Here is a 25,622-nt window from a genome sequence, read left to right as displayed (position 1 = left end):
ATTAAAAGCACATAATTATAACCAGTATTTTCAGTCGTGGCAGCCCAGCTTGAGGGCAGACATTTTATTAATGCCAGGACTATTTCAGCCAATCAAATACGGGCATTCCAGATTGCCCACCCTTTCCTGTGATGCTATTATGCTTATTATCGCAATGTAGAGTGGGACAAATAAGTATTTAGTCAACCTCTAATTGTGCAAGTTCTCCCACTTGAAAATATTAAAAAGGCCTGTAACTGTCAACATGGATAAACCTCAACCATGAGAGACAGAATGTGGAAAAAACCCCCAGAAAATCACATTGTTTGATTTTTAAAGAATTTATTTGCAAATCATGGTGGAAAATAAGTATTTGGTCAATACCAAAAGTTCATCTCAATATTTTGTTATGTACCCTTTGTTGGCAATAGCGGAGGCCCAACATTTTCTGTAACTCTTCTCAAACTTTTCACACACTGTTGCTGTTATTTTGGCCCATTCCTCCATGCAGATCTCCTCTAGAGCAGTGATGGTTTGGGGCTGTCGTTGAGCAACACGCACTTTCAACTCCCTCCACAGATTTTCTATGGGGTTGAGATCCGGAGACTGGCTAGGCCACTCCAGGACCTTGAAATGCTTCTTACAAAGCCATTCCTTTGTTGCCCTGGCTGTGTGTTTGGGATCATTGTCATGCTGAAAGACCCAGCCACGTCTCATCTTCAATACCCTTGCTGATGGAAGAAGATTTTCACTCAAAATCTCTCGATACATGGCCCCATTCATTCTTTCCTTTACACGGATCAGTCGTCCTGGTCCCTTTGCAGAAAAACAGCCCCAAAGCATGATGTTTCCACCCCCATGCTTCACAGTGGGTATGGTGTTCTTCAGATGCAATTCAGTATTCTTTCTCCTCCAAACAACAGAACCTGTGTTTCTACCAAAAAGTTCTATTTTGGTTTCATCCGACCATAACACATTCTCCCAGTCCTCTTCTGGATCATCCAAATGCTTTCTAGCGAACCACGGACGGGCTTGGATGTGTACTTTCTTCAGCAGGGGGACACGTCTGGCAGTGCCGGATTTAAGTCCCTGGCGGCGCATTGTGTTACTGATAGTAGCCTTTGTTACTGTGGTCCCAGCTCTCTGTAAGTCATTCAGTAGGTCCCCCTGTGTGGTTCTGGGATTTTTGCTCACCGTTCTTGTTATCATTTTGATGCCACGGGGTGAGATCTTGCATGGAGCCCCAGATCGAGGGAGATTATCAGTGGTCTTGCATGTCTTCCATTTTCTAATAATTGCTCCCACAGTTGATTTCTTTACACCAAGCTTTTAACCTATTGCAGATTCAGTCTTCCCAGCCTGGTGCAGGTCTAAAATTTTGTCTCTGGTGTCCTTCGACAGCTCTTTGGTCTTGGCCATAGTGGAGTTTGGAGTGTGACTGACTGAAGTTGTGGACAGGTGTCTTTTATACCGATAATGAATTAAAACAGGTGCCATCAATACAGGTAACGAGTGGAGCCTCGTTAGACCTCGTTAGAAGAAGTTATACCTCTTTGACAGCCGGAAATCTTGCTTGTCTGTAGGCGACCAAATACTTATTTTCCACTATAATTTGGAAAGAAATTATTTAAAAATCAAACAATGTGATTTTCTGGGGTTTTTTCCCCACATTCTGTCTCTCATAGTTGAGGTTTACCCATGTTGACAATTACAGGCCTCTCTAATCTTTTCAAGTAGGAGAACTTGCACAATTGGTGGTTGACTAAATACTTATTTGCCCGACTGTATATGTGTGTAGGTATAACCAACATCAGCGGTGTCATTTTTTCATGTTTGAACATTATTTTTTTCATTGTGAGAGATGAAAGAGAAGAAATTTGAATGTTTACACACTTAAATATTTTGAATAACTGTTTTAATAACAAAGAAATTTACACATATTGTGCACTAAAATACATTTCATTTTTCAAATGCCCACTAGCTTAAAGCTAACATACAGTTTTAGGTGCCATTGTTTGCATGCTGTCCTCATTAAAACGTGAAAACCTATCAATGTTTGGGTGGTTTTAGTTAAAGCAGACACTGTATTTTCATCTTTGTGGTTTTGACAAAGATCAGATCACATTTGATGGTGATTTTATGCAGAAAAAAACAAAAGGTTCAGATACTTTTTCATACCACTGTCCTTTTGTCTTGCCGCTTGGTCACTCTCGTTTCATGAAGCCCCTCCGAGACAGCAAACTTGTCATAGTGGTCTCTACAGTAATAAGACGAACTCGTCCTCCTACTTTTGTGTTAATTAATTTGACTCCAGATGTAAACCATCTGCCTTGTTTGCTTGCCCTCAGCCACACTCCGCACTAATAATACTTGACAGGATGAATTCTGCAAAAAAGCTTTGGGCCCGAGAGGTAACGACATGTAACCTGAGCGTCCTGAAACGTACCAAACAGGTTGTCCACCGCGTCTCAACATTTGTCTAGGAATTTTGCCAGATCGCAATCACACTGACGACCAATCAAAGTAAAGACCCTGGCGAGTGTCCTTAGAGAGGGTGTTAGTCTGTCATATTTAATTCAATGACACTGTCGTCATGTCCGTCAAAATCGTTCAAGCCCATCTTATATAACAGCTCGCAGTTGTCTTTTCGTCTTGGGTGTGATTTTCTGACCTCACGCTTGAGATCTGGATGATTACCAGCAGCCAAGTGAGCGAAGGGTAATGAAATTCGCGAATCTCCCCATGGGCTAATTAATATTGTTGATGTCGTAGCTTTTATTAAATCGATTCGGGACACTGTCAAAATGGCGAGGGACCTCAAGGAGCAAATCCGGACACCCCCAGCTTTTACAAAAATATCACCCTTTTGAATAAGAAAGGTAAATCAACTTTTCGAGTGTAATGAAGATGTCAGCGTGCCTGTAAAAAGATGAGACTGCAGAGAGAAAACTTTCACGATGGGGGATCTTCCTGGTGGGTTCACGCCAAGGAAAGTTGGATATTGAACCATCTTTTCACATCGCGTCCACAAAAACAGGTTAAGCGGCCTACTGTTATTAGGTACTGTTATTCTCCTCAGTGCTTATGAAATAAAATATACTGGTTATGAGATGATTGGTGGCGACAATCTGAAGCTGATACTAATTTACGACAAAACGGGGAAAAAAATCTGCAAAGTAAGGGCTCATTAATTGCAAACCTCAACTCAACTTTGTGATCAAAGCAGCACTTTAACTACACAAAGAAAAATTACACAAAAAGCTGTTCTATGCAGTAGTTCCACATTTATTGCAAAGGTATGGTAACAAATGTTTTGTTTTTTGTTGTTCAATGAAGCGATGGGAAGTGCCCTGGCGGTTAAAGTGCGTTCGACAGGAGAAAAAAAGTCTTATATAGCATTATTATCTGAATTAGAATCATATTTTGAGACGATTCGACTATGTACAACAATTTAGCAAAGCGCAGATGACGAGAAATTTGTCTTTTAATCTGCCGGTTAGCCACGCCTACCATTATAGGGCTCTAGCATCCCCAACAGGTGGACGACGTCAGCAGAGTCACTAGTTCATCCGATTTAGTATGCAGCCCGTTGAGGGGGAATTATTCGCAACGAGGAAAACGTGACGAAGAGAGCCGCAAAATGTCATTGTTTCAGTCTGTCTACTCCAATATTTTTACAGGATATTCTTTTTATCCAAGTATTTTACCCCAATAGCTAAATAAATGGCGTGGTCATGACAAATAACAGTCTTGTGCTAAATGGAATATGAAATAATAAAAATGCATTTATTCAGGACGACATGGCAAAATTACTCCATAATGGTCAAAACTGTCAACTTCACCTTTACTGTCGCACTTCCCGAACACTATTTTATGCCACATAAATCGGGCTTATGTCATTTCCCTTCCCCGGCTTCAGAAAATGTAAACAAACCAAGAGGCGTGACAACTAGCCGACGTGCTAACCTGAACCGAGTGATGTTTCAAAGTCTTCGAAGTGGAAAATCACACATAACTAGCCCGGATCACTTCACATGACGACTGGGTTGTCGATTGTCTTTGCCGATCGGTTCCCCTGCTACTACGGACAGGAGAGCTCGCCGGGGAAGCAGCTGGACAATGACCGCCGAACAAACCGGCCGACGTTGGAGGAGCGTGTAGCTGCCAAATGGTCAACACGAATATGGCAAAATAATGCTTTACTACACGGCGAAGACGTAAACAGAGAGTCATACGAGAGCGGCGGATGTTGTGCAGCTAACGTGCAGCTAATGTGTATGAGGAGAGCATTTTACATCGTCCATCCATGATCAAACGTAAGTAGTCCTTTATTTAAAGAATGTTTGTCGTGTTTACTTTGTAAACACTGTATTCGCGGCTATTTTAACACAAAGTTGCAATTTCAGGGCAATAAGCCGAGTATAGTGCTCTCCCGGCGGGGGGATGTACGACAAGCCGCCGGTCGTCGACCGAGGGGACAAGGAGCATATCAGCCACAAAATGCAAGCCACCTACATATTAAAATGATCCCAGTATTTGACATAACACAAAACACAATGTTTACTTACTTCCTCGTAAGTCCCATGGTCCCACAGTAGTAGGGCTTGAGGTTTACCCATATTGACAATTAAAGGCCTCTCTAATCTTTTCAAGTAGGAGAATTGGTGGTTGACTAAATACTTATTTGTCCCACTGTATTTCCTAAGATAGACATTCAGTCGTGTCCTGTCAGTCCCTTCCGGTCCAAACAAATTCGACTTCTATTTCTGTCAATGGCACTGAAACATAATTTGCCCTCCCAGGTTGAATAGATTGAATATCTATCACCGTCATAGGCACTGAATGACAAAAGTTGTTAACCTGGCTTTATGCTCAAGATGAGTCTTTTTACATTCTAAACTCATGCTAACAAAAAGAAAATGTATTTTCCCACATGTTGCTCCTACTTCAAGGCACACAGCTGCAAGCGCTCCCTCCGACGTCTTTAAATCATAACTCTCGCCCCCAATGCGCACTGAACGTGGGCTTAAAAATGTATTTTCAATCTTAAATTGCACTGTCAAAACTGATTTGTTCATTATGATGCTCGGACCGAGTTTACATGCTAATGGCGTCTTCCTGGGGACGAAGGGCGTCACTTTGCATTCTTTCATCGCCGACTGAAATATGGCAGCGGACGTTTGACGGATCGTCGGGAAGTTTGGTGCGGACACGCCGTCTCGTGAGGATGAATCCCGCTGACCTCGTTCCACTAAGTTCCCACCCGCTCCTCCGCTATGCTGACGTCAAGTTTGATTGGTATACAATAACCCTCGAAAAATAGAGACCAAATCACGTTTGCGGTCCCTTGATGCACACTGTTAAAATCTCTCGTGAGAATTTCGCAGGAAATCGCACAAGAAGTTAAGGAGTATTACATTCTAACTGGGCTATGTCAAACCTTGGAGCGTTGCATTTTAGGACATATTTATGTGAAATCAGATATATAACCACTAGCTAACGGCGTGATCAAGAATCATTGCCTGCCATTGACAATGATAGACATCCAATCTATTTTGACTGGCATATAATGGTCAAGCGTTCCGAAACTTTTCATTTGACTGAAAACTAAGCTAAGTCATCCATCCTGTAAAAATCCCTCCAGGGAACAAGTGAACGATTCTGAATGTAGCCTATATTTTCAAGCAAAAATTAGGAGAAACTCAATTTTTGGGTTACTTTGAAGCAGTCAAAATTGACGTCAGCAAGATGGAGGAGACACTGCTGTGACGTGAGATTAATCCTCAGGAGACACGATGAAAACATACCATCATTCTCTTGAGAACTGGACAAAAAGTGTATGCACAAACTACTAGGCTTCACTGTGCACGTATCAGGATAGAGTATTTTGGTCCGGGACGAACAATGACACAGTGGAGAATAAGTTGTCAACAACCCGCATAGATGCCAACAGTTGTCTTAATATGGTGAATTAATATCCTTTTAATATAGGTTATTTCCGTATTGGACCGAATATAAGACAGCTCTGATAATAAGACGAGCCCTTCTTTTTCAAGACTCAAGTTGGAAAAAAGACTTTTTGAACACCAAATTATTTTTTTATACAGAAAATAATTACAGTACATCCGAAACAAATGATTATAACAATATATTTGAGAGAAAAAGCATGTTATTTTGCCTCATTCAAATCTTAATATCTGAACATTGAAATATGTAAACTAAATGCAATAACATTCGTAAATGAATGGCTTCTGGTTTTTGAAATGTAAATAAACCAATCTATTGTGATAAAACAACAAAATTGCAATAACTGCATTAACCATCAAAGTGAAGTCTAACTAACTGTAGTCTTGAAACAAATCTGAATAAGGAAAAACATTGCAATAAAATAACGCAAACTGGTTAAACTAAAAAGATCTGAGATCTGTCATGATAGAACATTGGTTGCGTCAATGATATCTGGCGCCATCTAGCGTCATGAATGTGGAGAGTAGCTGAGATCTGTCATGACTAGGGTTGTTCCGATCATCTTTTTTTGCTCCCGATCCGATCCCGATCGTTTTAGTTTGAGTATGTGCCGATCCCGATATTTCCCGATCCGATTGCTTTTTTTTGCTCCCGATTCAATTCCAATCATTCCCGATAATTTTTTCCCGATCATATACATTTTGGCAATGCATTAAGAAAAAAATGAATAAAACTCAGACGAATATATACATTCAACAAACAGTACATAAGTACTGTATTTGTTTATTATGACAATAAATCCTCAAGATGGCATTTACATTATTAACATTCTTTCTGTGAGAGGGATCCACGGATAGAAAGACTTGTGACTTTGTATATTGTGACTAAATATCGCCATCTAGTGTATTTGTTGAGCTTTCAGTAAATGATACTGTAGCCATGCCCCAATGCATGATGGGAAGTGGAACCATGACTGTGCGTAGTGCTACCAATTGATATATCTTCTCTGCGTTGGGAAATAACATATGGTGTTAAGAAAAAGATCAAGTGCTACCTTGCTTCCCCACATTGCTTCCCATGATATTTCTAATCGTAGGGAGAGGGATTGTCAGGCTTTAGCCAATTAAAAAAAGGCTCCAAGGGCTGCCAAATTTCACTCTACTCATTTAACGCTGCCTTTCATCCCTCTGTATAGGTAAAACGGCGTCATTACAGATTGAGTGCGACAATGCGTGAGTGGGTCGTGCAGCGCATGCATTAATTGCGTTAAATATTTTAATGTGATACATTTAAAAAAAATAATAATTACTGCCGTTATTGGGATAAATTTGATAACCCTACCGTAAGCCTAAACTAAAGACTCTGGGTGAGTGTAACATATTATGTCTGTAACGTTAAATACAATTAGAAAACGATTTAATTAAAACAATATATATATATATATTATAAAAAGGCATGGCCGATATTTTTTTGCCGATTCCGATACTTTGAAAATGACGTGATCTGATCCGATCGATCGGCATAAGGGACATCTCTAATTACTTTGAAAGTAACTTAGTTACTTTGATGATGAAGTAATCAGTAAAGTAACTAGATTAATTTTTTGAGGTAATCAGTAATAAGTAATTAAATTACTTTTTCAAGTAATCTGTGACAACACTGCATGTACCGCAGCTGAGAGCTATGACATTAGCCTGGGTAATGAAATATTTCAAATAGATCTTTGTTATGGTTCTTCTTGGGGAAAAAATGACCCCCCAAAAAACCTCATTTGTCATGATATGACGCAATTTTGCCGAGGCACGACATGATGAGGCTGTCCAACTCCGATGTGGCCCACCACCACAGTTTAAAAAAAACCTATGGCAAACCCTGCAAACACCATCAAAATTTTTCATTATCCTGTGCAATGGCTGGCTACAGGTAATTTCAACGCAAAAAAACAAAACACAAGATGCTCCAAAAAATGCGCAGGCCACACTCATGCTACTCATGTCAAGTAAGTGGTCTGAAGTTGCCCTAGGGCCGTTTGAGACCCCTGATTTAAACCCTTTTCTTTCCAGCTGCATTTATAAAAAACACAGTATAAACAACTACAAACGGAGTATTTCAACCTCCCTCATGGCACAATAAAACTTCTGGTATTTAAAGACATTCAGATCTACTATTATGTGTGTCCAAGCAGCTGAATAGGACAGGTATAAAAAAAATTAAAAAAGGGGGGGGGGGTTTCAACATCCACACTATGGTAGAGCTGTTATTGTGAAATATTCTTATGTTTTGAGGTGCTGATTTATCATTTCCTCTTCAGAGTTTTTCAGGGGTGTAGCAGGGGTCCCTTTTCACTGACAACCCACCGCTGCGCTACAAATGAGAGAGCTTCTTCAAAGCCGTCTCTCCGCTTTCTCTTTGTGCGGTTTCGTGCCATTCATTCCTGGCTTCTCAAATATCCCCCAGCCCAATGACGGATGGAGAGGATGGATGTCCTTTTAAACGGGGGCGCTACCGCTAGTCTTTCCTTCTCCGTCAGCGCGCCCCAAAACACAAGACAGACATAACAAGACGCACGGGCGAACTTAACAAACAGACTGGAATCTTCCGGTGCTTGAATGAAGTTTTGCTAAATGACATTCCCTGAAGTTTCCCCCAAACATTTTCCTCGAAGACCCTCTGGAAGTAATAATGAAAGCTTTTTTAACCTAAATACTACACTCGGTTGACCTTCTCAAATGAAGCAACCTGCCTTGAGGCGGGCTGTCTTTATTTCCTTTGCCGTCGTGTGGTCTCCCCACCCAGATAGATAGATGCCGCAGACCCCCGTCTCTCCCACCTCTGTGGGCCATCGGTCTCATGGCTCTCGCCACTGGAGGCAAGGACAAGGCAAAATCGTCTGGATGAGTCGTTTGTCTTGCTTTACATCCCTGTCCTCTTTTCACTTACATGTATCCAATAGAGTGACTTGAGATAAGAGTTCATTGAATCAATGACCATGTTCGTAAATTGAATCATATCTCATTGAAACGAATGGAAATGCCAATTACCGTATTGGCCCGAATATAAGACGGCCCTAATTATAAGACGACCCCCTCTTTTTCAAGACTCAAGTTTGAAAAAAGACTTTTTGAACACCAAATTAATTTTTATACAGAAAATAATTACATTCATTCATTCATTCATTCATTTTCCATGCCGCTTTTTCCTCACGAGGGTTGTGGAGGTGCTGGAGCCCATCCCAGCTAACTACGGGCAGTAGGCAGGGGACACCCTGAACTGGTTGCCAGCCAATTGCAGGGCACAAGGAGACATACAACCATTCACGCACACACTCATAGCTACGGACAATTTAGAGTGTTCAATCAGCCTACCAATAAATAATTACAGTACATCTGAAACAAATGATTATACCAATATATTTGAGAGAAAAAGCATGTTATTTCGCCTCATTCACATCTTAATATCTGAACATTTATAACATACGTAAACTAAAGTGCAATCACATTCCTAAATGAATGGATTCTGGTTTTTGGATTGTAAATAATAGAGCTGGGAATCTTTGGGCACCTAACGATTCGATTACGATTACGATTCAGAGGCTCCGATTCGATTATAAAACGATTATTGATGCACCCCCCTCCTTTTTTTTCTCTTTTTTTTTTTTTTTATGTTTTGTACATTAGTTCCAAAATTGTTCAAAAATACTCTCAGGCTAAACCACACTACTATTTCAGTATCAAGTTAACATATAGCAGTAAACAAATATACAAAAATAACATTGAATAAAAAACTCCAGTCCCCATTCTGTATCAGCAGCTTTAAACTACATTCAATTAATTTAATGTTGTGAATCAACCGTTAAATTTGTTAAAATTGCTCCCGTTATTCCATAATTTCCCTTTTGTCTACTTTCGACATGTGAAAGTTTTAAAACTATTTTAAAGATAGATTCAAGTCAATATTTTACCGATTTAGGAGTATTTTAGATAAAAAGTTAATTTGGTTTGCTTGGAAGGTTCGCTACAACAGCCTTGCAGGGAAGTGTACTGCTTTAAGATGGCGGCCGTTTATAACGCCCGCATCTAGCTTTTTGTAGATGTGCTGCTAACACTACCAAATCTATATTGCATCTAGTCCTATATAGCTGATATCCACAGTAACATATGAATGTACTTTGTAGCAGCTTTTCGGCAGCAGTCAGGTATGTTGTTGTGTTTTTTTTATCTCGTTGCATGAGTTGAGCTAGAGCCGTGAGTTGAGCATTGGCATTACCCGAGGGGCCGGGTAATGGGAAGCATGATGTTTAGCTACTCTCGCTCCGTTCCGTCCCGAAGACCGCGCGGCGCGCTGAGTGTTGTGTACTTCCGCTTTACTTCGCATATTTCAATAATCGGAATTTGGATGTTTGTGAATCGTTCTCGAATCTTCCACGGCCGAATCGCGAATAATCTAAGAATCGGAAATTTTGCACACCTCTAGCAAATAAACCAATCTATTGTGATAAATAGGGTTGGGCATCGAACATCGAGCACCGATGGGACCCGGTTCTAACACTCCGGTTCTCCCGGAACCGTTCGAATTTTAAAATTTTGATTCCATGTTTCCATGGACACGGTGAGGCGGCACTCAAAGGTGTGGCTTAACTTTACCAAAAAAAAAAGACCCGTCAGCTCAGTGCAACATTTGCAACACAACTATATCATGCAAAGGTGGCTGCACGACCAATTATTCACGACCGGATTCAATACGAGTGCCAAGCGCATTGCTAGCTGAATGCTACGTAGTTGACACGTTGCGCCGTCAGAACCAGGTAAGTAAAACAATAGACCCTACTCACGTGACGTCACAGCCACGCCCCAGCGCCATGTTGTCCGTCTACTCGTCATGTTAATGCATTACCGCTTCGTAAATTCCTCCTATTATGGCGTGTTTTTCTGCTCGTTAACATTAATAATCAAAATGGTGAAGTCGTGCGTGGCGGTCGGTTGCAAAAACAGAGAAGATAGACGGAGAGACTTGAAGTTTTACCATAGACCCGGAGAGGAGAGCGAGATGGACTGCTGCAATTCGACGAGAAAACTGGGCTCCAAACGACTACCACAGATTATGTAGTAGTCATTTTATATCTGGTAAGATGCATTTAATATATATTTAGAGGGTTTTGGGCTGACAACCACAATTAAGATCATTGCTAGGCTAATCGCCGACAACATACACTCAGACGTTGTGAATGAACTACCTGAAAATATATAATTATAAGGGGATAATAAGACAGTTGTCATACAATTAATTTACAATTTCACTATTGAGGTCAAAAGCCAAAAAATAAACTCAACTACGGACAATCTGGAGTAGTGCTATTGCACTTCATATTTATTACATATTATTAGGGCTGTCAAACGATTAAAATTTTTAATCGAGTTAATTACAGCTTAAAAATTAAATTAATCGTAATTAATCGCAATTAATCGCAATTCAAACCATCTAAAAAATATGCCATATTTTTCTGTAAATTATATATATATTCTGTAAAATAATTTGTTGGAATGGAAAGATAAGACACAAGATGGATATATACATTTAACATACGGTACATAAGGACTGTAGTGGCCATTTCACTCTACTGTCATTTAAATCTGTTTATGCTGTCCTCACTCCTAAGCGTCTACTTTTTCCAAAGCTAGACAGCTAGTGAACGACGCCTTAATAATGAGACTTCTTCCTTTTTCATCTGATTTATTAATAAAATGGCCTCAAACCATTGTCCTCTTTAGACCGTAGTGAAACTACAAAAAAAAAGTACACAAGCATTGCATTAGCAACAACGTTAGCTTAGCACGCTACACAGGTTCACTAAACATAAACAAAAAGCGTCTCATACAAAAAATATAACATTTCGCTTACTAACATAATATGTACATTCTTTACAACAACCATACTTACGGACAAATCTTGTCCAAGGATCATATAAGCACGACATTACAACGTAGGCGTCAGCCCGAGACGTCGTGCAGCCATATTGAACTGGCAAGAAAGCAATAAACCATGTCGCAAAGCGACCAGAAGAGTTCGCTGTTAGACAGCACAAAAAACCTTGCTGTAAAACTTACCAAAAGGCAGAATACTGTCTGAGCGGGACATGTGCGTTGATTGCGTCAAATATTTTAACGTGATTCATTTAAAAAATTAATTACCGCGCGTTAACGCGATAATTTTGACAGCCCTACATATTATATATGTATGTAGTGAGAGTGCTATCGCTAAACCATATAAACAATAAAAGCCCTAGCTCCATTGACAAATGACATGAAATACATTACACTTGACAGTGGATGTTAGCAAGAACAAAAGATTTTGAACTGAAAATTTCCTAACTCACCTTCCCGAGCACAAGATAGATTCCTGCCGAATTTTCGTGGACGAGGACCTGTTTCACCCAACCAGCAACGAAGTATTTATAAGCCTCCAAGCTCTTAAAGTTTTTCAAACTTTCGTGAGAATAGGCTGATTTTGTGTGGACAAGATAGTTGTAAATATCAGGGTAGCAGATGTCAGGCAAAGACGGTGAAGACAGCGGGTCGAAAAACATCGATTTAGGCATCAAATATGGATCTGGCGAATGGATAAACTGAAGCTTTTCCACATAACGCCTTTTATGCAACGCATCCAATGAGTTTACAGCGTCAGATAACACCAGGGCTTCCATGAATTGCTCTATAACTTGCACGACTAATTGAAAACAATGAGATTAGGTCTAAAAAATACGGACAATAAGGCGGCCGGATACAGCGACACGTCATTTTGTGACGTAGGTGAGTAGGGTCTATACATTACGTCCGTCTTCTGCTGCCCCAGCGACCAGACCCGGATTAAGCGGTGGGTGGGTGGCTTGGATGAATGGATGGATATCATGTAAATAGAACTACATGCAAAATGACAGACTTGTTACTTGCTAGCGTTAGTAAACAGCCGCCATTTTGAAGCAGTAAATGCCTCCATTAAAAATCATCTGTATTGAAAAGATTCTTGTTTTAGTATCTGTTGTGTTGCTTATTTAGAAAGATGCAGCCCTATGAAGCATTCCATTACTTTTTTAATGAACTCGTAGCAGTAAAAATATAGCATCACATCACATTGCATCCTTGCCAGACGCTCTCATCTCTTCTTCTCCGCATTATACGTACACTCCAACAGCGCCACTCACTGGCCTAACTGGTTTTATCACAACATGAACATTGCATGTGTAAACACAACAGAATCGGTTTTTATAAATAAGGAAACATTATTTTGCCTCATCTACATCAAATTATAATCAATAGAAGAACTTATACTAATGCTTCGTCGTAGCTCCCAGCTAAGGTACACGTATGGCAAAATAATATGAGTAAATGTTTTCTCCGTGAGCTTTTGAAAAATAAACATCTTTGTCAAGGTGCAGTCCTGTGGAAAGAAACTTTATCACATTTAAGTTCAAAGACTGATATTTATATACAAGTTAAAAATAGCCCTGTGAGAATTTTATATAATTCATAAATTTTATATTAAATGTGTTAATAATAAATAATTAAAATAATGAATAATACAATAATAATACATTTTAAATTCATGTACTGTAATTAAAAAAAAATCGAGAAGACATTAATATAAACCAATATATTTTTCAACTATACATTTTTTGACCCTGCCATTTTTTTGTTTATTTTTGTTTACCCTGCCTCTTATAAGAATCGGAATCAAGAATCGTTCGGAAACGGAATCGAAACATGGAACCGAAATTGGAACCAGAATAGTTCAGTTTCAAACGATGCCCAACCCTAGAGATAAAACAACAAAATTGCAATAAGATCCGTCTTATATTCAGGCAAATATGGTAATATTTTCCGGCAAAACCTGTTTGGAGTGATTTCTACCCTAGGGCTGCCACAAACAATTATTTCGATTAATCTCTGACTATGTTTGCGATGACTTGACTAATTGGCTCATATATACCGTAATTTTTGGACTATAAGCCGCTATTTTTTCCCTCATTTTGAATCCTGCGGCTTATTTGTTGATTTATTTGGGTTAGTAGGAAGCACTTTTCATGACAGAGGCGTCATAAGCATAAGCGGATTTTAAGGGTGGGCCAGGGGGGCCAGCCCCCCCCCCCCCCCCCGTGGCCGAAAAGTGTCATTGCATGAAATTGACTTTCCTATATATACCCCTAATACAGTTAGGACAGCTGCGGCTTTTAGTCCAGAGTGGCTTATCTATGAACAAATGCCGTTTTCCTTTCAAATTTGGTGGGTCGCACCTTATAGTCTGAAAATTACGGTAAGTACATTTTTTACTGTTATATTACTTTGGCCTTTAAAATTTAGCTGGAAATGTGAATTGGAACCAAAAACTAAGACTAAAAACTATGAATATTACGTAACTGTATAATTGTTTTCGAAAGCATAGCAGATATTTGCAAATACAGTGGTATCTATTCTTACGAATTGCTCTACAAACGGAATTTTCAGGGTACGACACGCCTCAACGGGAAAATAATGCCTCTTGTTACAATAGGAATTTTAGGATACGAGAAAAAAATACAGTATGGGCTGTTATTGCAGCTCCCAGAGTATACTGAACGTAACATGCTTATATCTGCTCTGCCATTGGCTATTGCCCAGCATCATCCTGGCCTCCAGTTGGCTAAGAGGGACCTCTACTGTATGTGTATGTGTGTATCCCAGCGTCCTCTTTATTCGTCCTTCGGGCCGGACAGCTTTATGTGAGTGTATTAACTTTTATCCTTAATTCTTTGTTTTTTACATTATGAACAACTTTTATTTTATGTTTATTGTGCAATGATGTAATTGTAAAATGTTTTTTTTTTTTACAAGATTTAATGATTTCTTGCTTTATATAAGATTTAAGTCTGAATTTTGGGGATCTTGGAATGGATTAGGGCATTTACAGTACACGGAAAACGCGTCTTCTGGAATTTTCAGTTTACAAGACTACTTCCAGAACCAACTAATTTCGTAAGTAGAGGTACCACTGTATCTCATTTTGATTAATTACAAAAATAATTATCCACTTCCAACAAAGACTACACAAATCAGTGAAAACTTACTGTTTTCCTTTTTATTTTTTAATTTAAAAAAAAAAATCTTGTTTATTAAATACATAGCTTATAAATATATTTTTCAAATTCAAGAAAAAAATATTGTTAGAATATTAAATACAATTACAAATAAATTAATATTAAGTTTTTTTTAACTAAAAATGCAAAAATAAATAAATAAAATGAATAACAGAATCTATTAGGCTAAAAAAAAGGAAATAAAACCATTTTATTAGAAAATGCCTCTAAACAATTGGACTACAAAAATAGTTCATGTTAATAAATAATCAATTATTTGTCGATTACTCGATTAATTGTGGCAGCCTTATTCTTCGCATTAATTAATTCTCTGCTATTGACAATAATGGACGTCCAGTTCATTTGAACAGGAAGGATTGGCTGTGAATGCTTATTATGCTTCACTGCCATTGACGGTGCTAGACGTCTCATCCATTTTGACTGGTTGATTTAATAAATTTAACTCATTCACTGCCACTGACAGAAATAGACACCCAATCCATTTGAACTAGGACTGCTGCCATTGAATCCCGTCAATTGCATTGAATGAGTTAAGACATAGATTAAGTTGAGTAAATCCAACAAAAGCCATAGTATCAAATGTGGTGCGTTTTGGGCCCCCGGGGTTTCGCGAAACCTGCGAAAGCCATTACGGCGGCAGAGAAAATCTTAAATCAGCGGCATGGAACGAGCACGACCCAGCTGCGAGAGCGATAACCCGCCAGAAAAGTCCCGTTAACGCACACTGACACGAGGCCTGTAGCTTTACGGGGTGACAGATTGACTGCCGGCTGTAAAACACCATCGGGGAGCGCGTGAGTAAAAGTAGAACGTAATGCCAATGTCACAAAGCGTGAAAGTCAGTTATATTTCGAAAGCGCTTTTCAATTAGAGGTAACGCTTCATATGATACTTACTCGAAGCATACGTTCGAGGAGGGCCTCATTGGGGGGGGGGGGCTTTCCAGCAGACTCTAAAAGGGGAGCAGGTGGTCTTTGGCATTTGAAGGATGGGGTGATGACAGTAGCACGTTGTTTGTGTACCAAAGTGAAACGGCTCGGAACACGTCAGCTCGGACGCTTGACACCACGCAAGAAAAATGGTCTGCTACCACTTAACGGGTTAACCTGTGTTTGTGCTTGTCTGGGTTTGATTTGCTTAAAGCAGATCCTACATTCATATGTTCATGATAATGATTTAGAGATGGGCGGTAGGAGTAAGTTTTGATTTTTTTCTACTTCTTTTGGAATATTGTAAATGTAACTGTGTTTTGCTAATTTTATTTGAAATTTGTCTTTTTTGTATCATTGTTATATGTTTCGAATGTTTCCATTCAATCACTAATTTCTCACCTTACACAATTCATTACTACTAGAACTTTTTGCCTTTGAGGATTGTATTCAATAGAGATGTCCCGATCGATCGGGATGCCGAACGATCGGTCCGATCACGTCATTTTCAAATGAATTGGCAAAAAAAAAAATGTCGGCCATGCCTTTTTTAAATATATATATATATTTTTTTAATTAAATCGTTTTCTAATTGTATTTAACGTTGCAGACATAATATGTTACACTCATCCAGTCTTTAGTTTAGGCTTAAGGTAGGGTTATCAAATTTATCCCGATAACTGCGATAATTAATTTTTTAAAAAATGTATCACATTAAAATATTTAACGCAATTAATGCATGCACTGCACGACCCACGCACACATTGTCGCGCTCAATCTGTAATGGTGCCGTTTTACCTATATAGTGAGATAGTGTAAAGCGGTTTGAGCGCCTTGAAAGGTGGAAAAGCGCTATATAAGTATAACACCATTTACCATAGAGAGATAAAAGGCAGCGTGAAATGAGTAGAGTGAATTTTGGCAGCCTTTGGAGCCTTTTTTTAATTGGCTAAAGCCTTACAATCCCTCTCCCTACGATTAGAAATATCATGGGAAGCAATGTGGGGAAGAAAGTTAGCAATTATCTTTTTCTTAACACCTTGTGTTATTTCCCAAAGCAAAGAAGATATATCAATTGGTAGCACTACACACAGTCATGGTTCCACTTCCCATCATGCATTTGGGCATGGCGACAGTATCATTTACTGAAAGCTCAACAAATACACTACAGGGCAATATTTAGTCACAATATACAAAGTCACAAGTCTTTCTATCCGTGGATCCCTCTCACAGAAGGAATGTTAATAATGTAAATGCCATCTTGAGGATTTATTGTCATAATAAACAAATACAGCACATATGTACTGTATGTTGAATGTATATATTCGTCTGAGTTTTATTCATTTTTTTTCTTAATGTAGTACAAAAAAGTATATGATCGGGAAAAATGATCGGGAATGATTGGAATTGAATCGGGAGCAAAACAGAAAAAGCAATCAGATCGGGAAATATCGGGATCGGCAGATAACAGGCGGTAGTTAATTTTTTAAATTAATCACGTTAAAATATTTGACGAATTTAACGCACATGCCCCGCTCAAACAGATTAAAATGACAGCACAGTGTCACGTCCACTTGTTACTTGTGTTTTATTGTGTTTTGTCGCCGTCTGCTGGCGCTTGGGTGCAACTGATTTTATGCGTTTCAGCACCATGAGCATTGTGTAATTATTGACATCAACAATGGCGAGCTACTATTGGTTGTTGCCAAAAAGCTCAATCTTGGTCTCATCCGACCAAAGCACATGGTCCCAGGCTTCAACTGGGACCGTGTATATTTTTGTGTGCGACCAAGATTGAGCTTTTTGGCAACAAACACTCTAAGTCGGTCTGACGTGCCACGAAAGATGCGCATGCTGAAAAGCACCTCATACCCACTGTGAAGTATGGGGGTGGGTCAGTGATGCTGTGGGACTGTTTCGCTTCCAAAGGCCCTGGGAACCCTGTTAGGGTGCATGACATCATATGTTAATGCAATCTTGTGGATTTATTGTTATAATAAACAAACACAGTACCTATTTACAGTGTGTTGAATGTATATATCCGTCTTGTCTTATCTTTCCATTCCAACAATAATTTACAGAAAAATATGGCATATTTTAGCGATGGTTTGAATTGCGATTAATTACGATGAATTAATTTCTAAGCTGTGATTAACTCGATTAAAAATTTTAATCATTTGACAGCCCTTATTTTAACGTAAATGGCCATCAATGGCATCAATTTATATATGCCTCAATGGAATCCAGTACATTGGCATCAATAGTAGCGACATTCATGATAGTCAATGGCATGGACGTACATAGCTGTTAGTGGTATTGACTTACTTAGGCGCAGTGTTGTTAATAACGGCGTTACAATATAACGGCGTTACTAACGGCGTTATTTTTTTCAGTAGTGGGTAATCTAATTAATTACTTTTCTCATCTTGGAAACGCCGTTACCGTTACTGAGGACGGAAAGGCATGCGTTACTATGCGTTACTATATTGGTCGAAAAGTCTGAGGGAGACGGACTCACCGAGACGACAGAGCAGAGCAGGAATAGGGAGGAGGCAAGAAAGTTGTGACGCCGAGCAAACGCGATGCTAGGTAGCTCCAATAATACGTTGTAGCCGATAGCCTACAAACTACGCCCGCATGTTATGGTAGATATGGTAGACATGGTAGATATCACATGTACTGTGCATAGATATAACTAGAAGCAAAATGACAGACATGGCACTAAATGAGTTAGTAGACAGCCGCCATCTTAAAGCAGTAGACTTTTTAGGACGGCTCTGTTGTAGGGAACCTTCCTAGCGAACCTAAGTAACTTTTTATCTAAAATACTTCTAAATCGGCAAAATCTTGACTTGAATCTATTTTTAAATGATGAAACAGTTTTAAAACTTTCATATGTCGAAAGTAGAGAGAAGGGAACTAATGCAATAATGGGAGCAATTTTAACAACTTTTAACAGTTGACTCAGGGTAAAGGGTAAATTAGGGTAAAGAATTGGGCTTGGGCCAATTGTACCAAAAACCGTCACAAAAAACTTCACATAGTGTGGCCAATGTTTTTTTTTTGTTTTTTTTGGGAGGGAAAAAAAAAAAAGTAATTATCACCAATTACTTTGCCAAGTAACTAATTACTCTTACATTCAGGTAATTGAGTTACTAACGCAATTACTTTTTGGGAGAAGTAATTTGTAACTATAATTAATTACTTTTTTTTCAGTAAGATTAACAACACTGCTTAGGCGCCACTTCAATGTCAATGGACTGTAATGGTAAGTGGTCAAAAATCACAACCACCTATGTTTTCCTGTCATTGAAAATGAAGGGAAAATGTTTGCCATTAAAAATGAATGGAGTTCCGGTCATTTTGATATTTAAACGGTGCCGGTCGGTCAAATGGTTTGGAGTCTCCACTGCGCCGAAAAATAAAGTTGAGGAATTTTACTAGCTGGGCCTTTGCCTTTCAAAATCCAATCAAATAAAAAATCTCTTTTCACATACAAACTAATAATTCAATGGTGACGGTAACAATGAGGTGTCCCTTATTTTTTCAGGGAGTTGGCAATCCTACTTTTAAATGTCGCGAGAAATCACGAGACTATTGCAATTAGTTGGAAAGGCACATTAACATTATGTTGCATCAACAATATCTAATCAAGCTCCTCATTCACTGTTCATGTTTATGTAGAGACTGATGCTCACCTTGGAAACATGATGGTTTCTTACTGAAAATGCACACTGTCTTTTAGTAAACTTTACAACCTGCCTGATTCATTTTTTTGAGTGTACTGTCACAATCAAAATTTATTCGATTTCTATCACCGTCATTGACTGACATTAAGTTCCATAAATCATTCATTATTCGCCTTCCCAGTGAAAATAGATTTGACATCGATTACTGTAGACAGTTAAGGTTTCTGTACTTTATTGCAGTACTACTGGGCCTTGACAACATCATCCTAACTGTGAAATACGCGAACGGCAGCATCGTGTTCAGGGTTTGTTTGCACCAGATAATGAAATGTACTGAATGACGTCTGATTCGGAAAGTATTTATCCACAAATCTTTCTCGGCTGTGCGTGTTCGACGAACATAATTTCGGGGAAGCCCTCGTGCAGACCGCCCCCGCCTGTCAAATAGATAAGATGGCAGGTTCCAGATGAAACCATTGGGCGCAATCCACCCTTATTCTCTCTGTGTGTGCTTATCTTATCTTTTAATAGGCGCTTTAGTCCAATCTGCACGCCACTGCCGGAGGTGGAAGTGGAGGAGGAGGGGCATGTCAGCAGACCAGCTAACCCCCTTCGCCTTTTTTCTTCTTTCACACGACAGGTGATTCCCGTTTCAATATCAAACTAAAATAAGAGGCACGTGTGTGAGGAATGACATGAGACAAGAATAGTAAACCTCAGGCATTGTGACATTTAATTGGCAGCACACGCAACCTTTACCTTGCCCTACACGGACACAATGTACTCTATGTCGTCCATCTCGGCGGCCTGTGTGCAAATCACCGCAGGTCACGCGCAAATAAACAGAAACACGGAGTCAAGCCCAATCAGGCAGGAACATAAAAGCGCTGCGGGGACATTAAATTTAATCAGTGTGACTTCCCAGGTGGGGGCAGGCCCATAATGTGTCACATGCTTTTTCAAACATAGTAAAAAAACACACTGGTTGCTACCTGTCCAGATAGATATTTAATTATACTGTATAGGCCCGAATATAACACGGCCCTGATTACAAGACGGCCCCCTCTTTTTCAAGACTCAAGTTTGAAAAAAGACTTTTTGAACACCAAATTGATTTTTATGCAGAAAATAATTGCAGTACATCTGAAGCAAATGATTATAACAATACATTTGAGAGAAAAAGCATGTTATTTTGCCTCATTCAAATCTTAATATCTGAACATTTAAATAGAAATCCCTCCATAATTATTGGCACTCCTGAAAAAGATGTTTTTTAGCTTCTAATATATGTTTTTTTAATTATTCAAATAATATGGGACCTTAACCCTGAGATGCACAAGTTACTGGACCCTACACTCTTCCATAAGTGGGTCCAAAATGACCCATATAAGAACCAATGTGTTTTTATGCAATTTTGGTGAAGAATAATCACCCTGCGTCCCGCAAAAATTCCGGTCGTGCCGATACTTGAACGGTGCCGATCGGTCAAAGGGTTCGGGCTGGGCAGCGCGCCGTATTTTTTCATTAACAATAGGACTAGATACATTTTGAAACTTTTTTTTTTTTTTTTCCGGAAAATTGCCGTTTACGGGCGAACGGAAAATTTTTCGGGGCCATTTGTAAAATTCCCATCGTTGCGCGAAAATTCAGGGCGTGCCGATACTTGTACGGTGCCGACCGGTGTTATGGCTTGGGCTGCGCGGCGCGCCGAAAAAAACGTCAACAATTATTGAATAATAATAATAATAATAATAAATAAAAATAAGTACAATAAAGTTGTAGAACAATATTACCTTGGCTTTCCCTTTGGGAAAGACCCAGGTAATGACAATTTCTTCAAAAACAATTTTAATGGCATTATATCAAAAACATGTTTTTCGAGGAATACCTGGAATATGAATTGGTAACAATTTTTCATTCCAAAGATATTTCAAGAAAAGAACCTCACCGGGTCATTTTTGACCCACTTATGCATCTAAGGGTTAATGGAAAAAAAGAGAAAAAAATCAAACCTTCAATACAAGTGCATTCAATCAGTGGAGAAAAAACCCACATAAAGAAAATAATTATTTGACCTCAAATAATGTGTGTCACAATTATTAGCACCCCTGGTGTTAATACTTTGTACAACCCCCTTTTGCCCACAAAACAAGGTCTGGGGACTGAGATGGCCATGGGAGGAGCTTGATTTTGTGTCTGGTGAACCATTTCTGTGTAGATTAGGCCATATGTTTAGGGTCATTGTCTTGCTGAAAGACCCAGTGACGACCCATCTTCAGATTTTGATTTAAAATGTCCTGGTATTTCAGTAACGGTAACGGCGTTGTAATGGCGGAAAAAATCATTAGTTAGATTACCCCGTTACTGAAAAAATAACGCCGTTATCTAACGGCGTTGTTTATAACAGCATTATTCCCAACACTGGCAGTAGGTTAACAGATTTTTGGGAAACAAAGGAAAACAAAAAGTATTTTAATGTACATTATGTGTAATTTTCTGTTTCTGTTTGATGGAGTAGGGAAAAAATGCTTGAAAGGTATTAACATTGGACTCTTTTTGAAAGACTGTTAGCTATCTGCAGTGTTGCAGTGTTATTTTTTCAGTAAAGGGGTAATCTAACTACTTTTTCCGCCATTACAACGCCGTTACCGTTACTGACGGTCAAAAGCGGTGCGTTACTTACTCTGAATAAATTGAAGAAACTACCAGTCGTGTCGAGTCGACTCTCTGCTCTGTTGATTTGTCATCCAAGACTTGGGGTGCGTTCAGGTTCGAGAATAGCGCACGTACTTCTGACTTCAAGCTGTTTGTCCCTGCTCATTCAATTAGACAATGCTTTCCAAAGTTTGGTAACGTTTATGTGTTTGCTACACCTGATGCTAGCCTCATTTCCATCTCCCACTGTCAGCCAGCAATAATTCTGCTTCCATCTTGAGGACGGCAGGCGCTTTGAAGGTGACGTGAATTGTCGGGAAACGAGCCTACCTGAATGCAGCCCCTCGAGAGATGCGATGGAAGTGATTGTGATTGGCTGAGAGTTAGAGTCATGTGTCGTGGTAAGCCAATCAGAGCCGGTGATTTCACAAGCAAACCGGAACAGCGCGTGCGGCAAACACACATACGCAAAACAGATGCACAGGGACGGGATGGCAGAGCATTCAGAAGAAAAATTGTCCTTTAAGAGGTGGAGATATAGACACGATTTCAAGTTTGTCGAAGATAAAGGAAAGAACCTGCATGTAATGTGAAATTTATGTCCCGGGGCAAAGCTTTTGTCGACATCTGTGGTAAGCAATTCAAATCTGCTGAAGCACCTAACAAGTTAACTACCTGTCTGTTCTTCTCTATTCCACTGACTCGAATACGGCTCACAAAATTTCAAATTCTTTGACATACAACAAGTTCTTTTTAAAGTAACGGAAATAGTTACTTTCCCTGGTAACTAGTTACTTTTACTATAGAGTAATTCAGTTACTAACTCAGTTACTTTTTGGAAGAAGTAGTGAGTAATGTAACTAATTACTTTTTTAAAGTAACGTGTCCAACACTGGCTATCTGCTAAGCAGTCATCAGATTTCCACTACGTTTCATCGATTAAATGTGTCACTGTTAATCACCTGACCTAAATTTTTTCTCAGTCATACAAATCCAAGCAACCTCCCAACATTGCTTCCATTTGAGTTGTGATTTTGACTCCCCTAAAGAATGCAAGTGGCCCACCTGTGCGCTCCAACGTGCAGTCCACCTCCCCAACCTCGGAGACAGCAAAGGGGCTTCTTTCTGACTAATCCTCCTAAAGAGAGAGGGGGGAAAAACTCTTTTAGAAGCAGCCAGCTTTGATCCAGAACAAATGAAGAGCAAAAAAAAGACATAAGCTACTTAGACAGCCCCCCTCTTTCTTTCACTTCCTTCTCCGTCGTCTTTCAGCTCATCTCTCACCTCCACACGTCACGGCGGTCGCCGAGGTCAGCGAGGTTGTCCCAGGCTGCGGCCTCACAACATGCTGCAGGAAATCGACTCGTACCTCTCTATAAACGGAAATACAAAGTCTTTTGTTTTCTTTATTTTTGTGAAACCAAGCAAAAAATAATGATGTAATAAACAGGTGCCAAAGCTGTTTTGTACGGCCGGTGAATTAAAAACTGTGCGGAGATATCATGTTTCTTCTTAAAACAGCTTTAATTACATTTCTGTAGCCATCAATGAATGAACGAATACTGCACAAACCAGAGAATATTTACGGTTAAGAAAAAACAAAATATTTTTTGAAGATTACTCTTTGTTTTAAAAAGAACTTTAAATAAATAAAAAGATAGAAAATAAAAGAATACGCACGATTTTTCCCTTATTATTCAAATTTTTTTTTTTTAATTAAAAGAATTTCAAAAGGGGAATATTTGCTTTTTGGTTGTTTTTTAACCTAAAAAAATTGTGAAAAAATAAATATTTAGCGTTTTTCCTCATTTTGTAATAAAATTAATAAAAAATAAAAACATTTACTTTTTACTACTAATAGTATTTTTTTTTTTTTTTCATCAAGAAATGGAAATACATTTAAAAAATGAAAACTATAAAAGAATATTTGCAAATAACTCATTGGCTGCCATTGATAGCTGGCAGCAATTGCATGATAAACATCCAGGACTGTCAACGAAGTTAAAAAAAAATCAGCTTTTGTACAATTTTTAGGTCAGTCTCGCGAAACCAGGGGTTTACGCAGGTGCCAAAGCTGTGGCCAGGGGCCCAGATACGGCCTTTCCTTATCATTTTGTACGGCCGGTGAATTAAAAACTGTGCGGCGATTTCATGTTTCTTCTTAAAACAGCTCTAATTACATTTCTGTAGCCGTCAATGAATGACCGAATACCATAGGAACCAGAGAATATTTACGGTTTTTGAAAAAAAAAAAAAAAGAAATATTGTTAAAGATGAAAAAAAACAAAAAAGGAGAATATATACTGTTTACTCTTTGTTAAAAAAAAAGAAATTTAAATATTTTTAGAAAGTCAAATTTAAAAATTGGAAATTAAAAGAATATGCACTATTTCCCTCTATAATTAAAATGTTAAAAAACTGTAAATAATTTAAAAAAGGGAATATTTGCTTGATTGTTTTTCATCCTAAAAATAAACAAATAAAAAACTAAATTATGAAAAATAAAATATTTAGTTTTTCCACATTTTTGTCATTTTTTTAAAAATTAAACATTTACTCTTTAATACTAATTGTATTTCTTTTTTAATTAAAAAAAAAAAATGGAAATACATTTAAAAAATGAAAACTATAAAAGAATATTAGCAAATAACGCATTGTCTGCCATTGATGATGAATGTCCAGCACTGTCAATGAAGCTTAAAAATCAGCTTTTGGAAAATTTTTAGGTCAATCTTGCTAAACAATTCATCGACTAACAAAATAGTCGTCGATTCATTTGTTCATTGATTATTCGCAGCAGCCCTAGTTGACAGACAAAAGGGCCCTCCATAGGAAACTATAACTACAATGTGGCCCCTGGCAAAGAATAGTTTCAGACTCTTGTTCTAATAATTTTGGCAAAAATCCTACAAGGACCTCACACGTTGAGTTCCTGTGTTTTTGCCTGAAGCATCTACAGCGTAACACCAAATTACGGGAAAAAACTGCTGTTTGTTGTGTTGAAGCGAGTATCAACAGTCGCATCTGTGACTTAAGCTAGATGCGTGAAATAAGAGCCTAAACACACACACAAACGCAGCAATGGTGATTAATACATTGAGGTGATGATGGTTTGTGCCTGTTGATGTGTTTGTTGACACCAGGAACCTTTGCAGCGACCCTTGAACTTGAAACATATACGGAAACACACACATTCTAAACAGTCCATTCAAACTCCAGGTGTTCAACACATACACATGCTAGCACAGAGAGGGGAGAAAGAGAGACGCGTGCAGC

General features: G+C 38.8%; 1 long non-coding RNA gene across 3 annotated transcripts in view; it reads right to left on the bottom strand.

Moving 5' to 3' along the window:
• LOC130907409 (uncharacterized) overlaps positions 1-25,622 on the bottom strand; it is a 197,351-nt gene that overhangs the window by 30,462 nt on the left and 141,267 nt on the right. For 2 of the 3 annotated variants that reach the window (XR_009061461.1, XR_009061460.1), the window contains exons 4-5: positions 23,631-23,719; positions 23,412-23,484 (exon numbers count right to left, since the gene is read on the bottom strand). This is a non-coding gene — a long non-coding RNA (uncharacterized LOC130907409). Of the gene's footprint in view, positions 1-22,373; positions 22,505-23,411; positions 23,485-23,630; positions 23,720-25,622 lie in introns of those variants that run through there. The other variant, XR_009061462.1, reaches the window with a different exon arrangement.

The sequence above is a fragment of the Corythoichthys intestinalis genome, chromosome 19 (assembly GCF_030265065.1).
Source record: "Corythoichthys intestinalis isolate RoL2023-P3 chromosome 19, ASM3026506v1, whole genome shotgun sequence".
Taxonomy (NCBI): Eukaryota; Metazoa; Chordata; class Actinopteri; order Syngnathiformes; family Syngnathidae; genus Corythoichthys; species Corythoichthys intestinalis.
The sequence above is the reverse complement of the archived record's forward strand: the minus strand, read 5'-3'. Positions and strand labels throughout refer to the sequence as shown.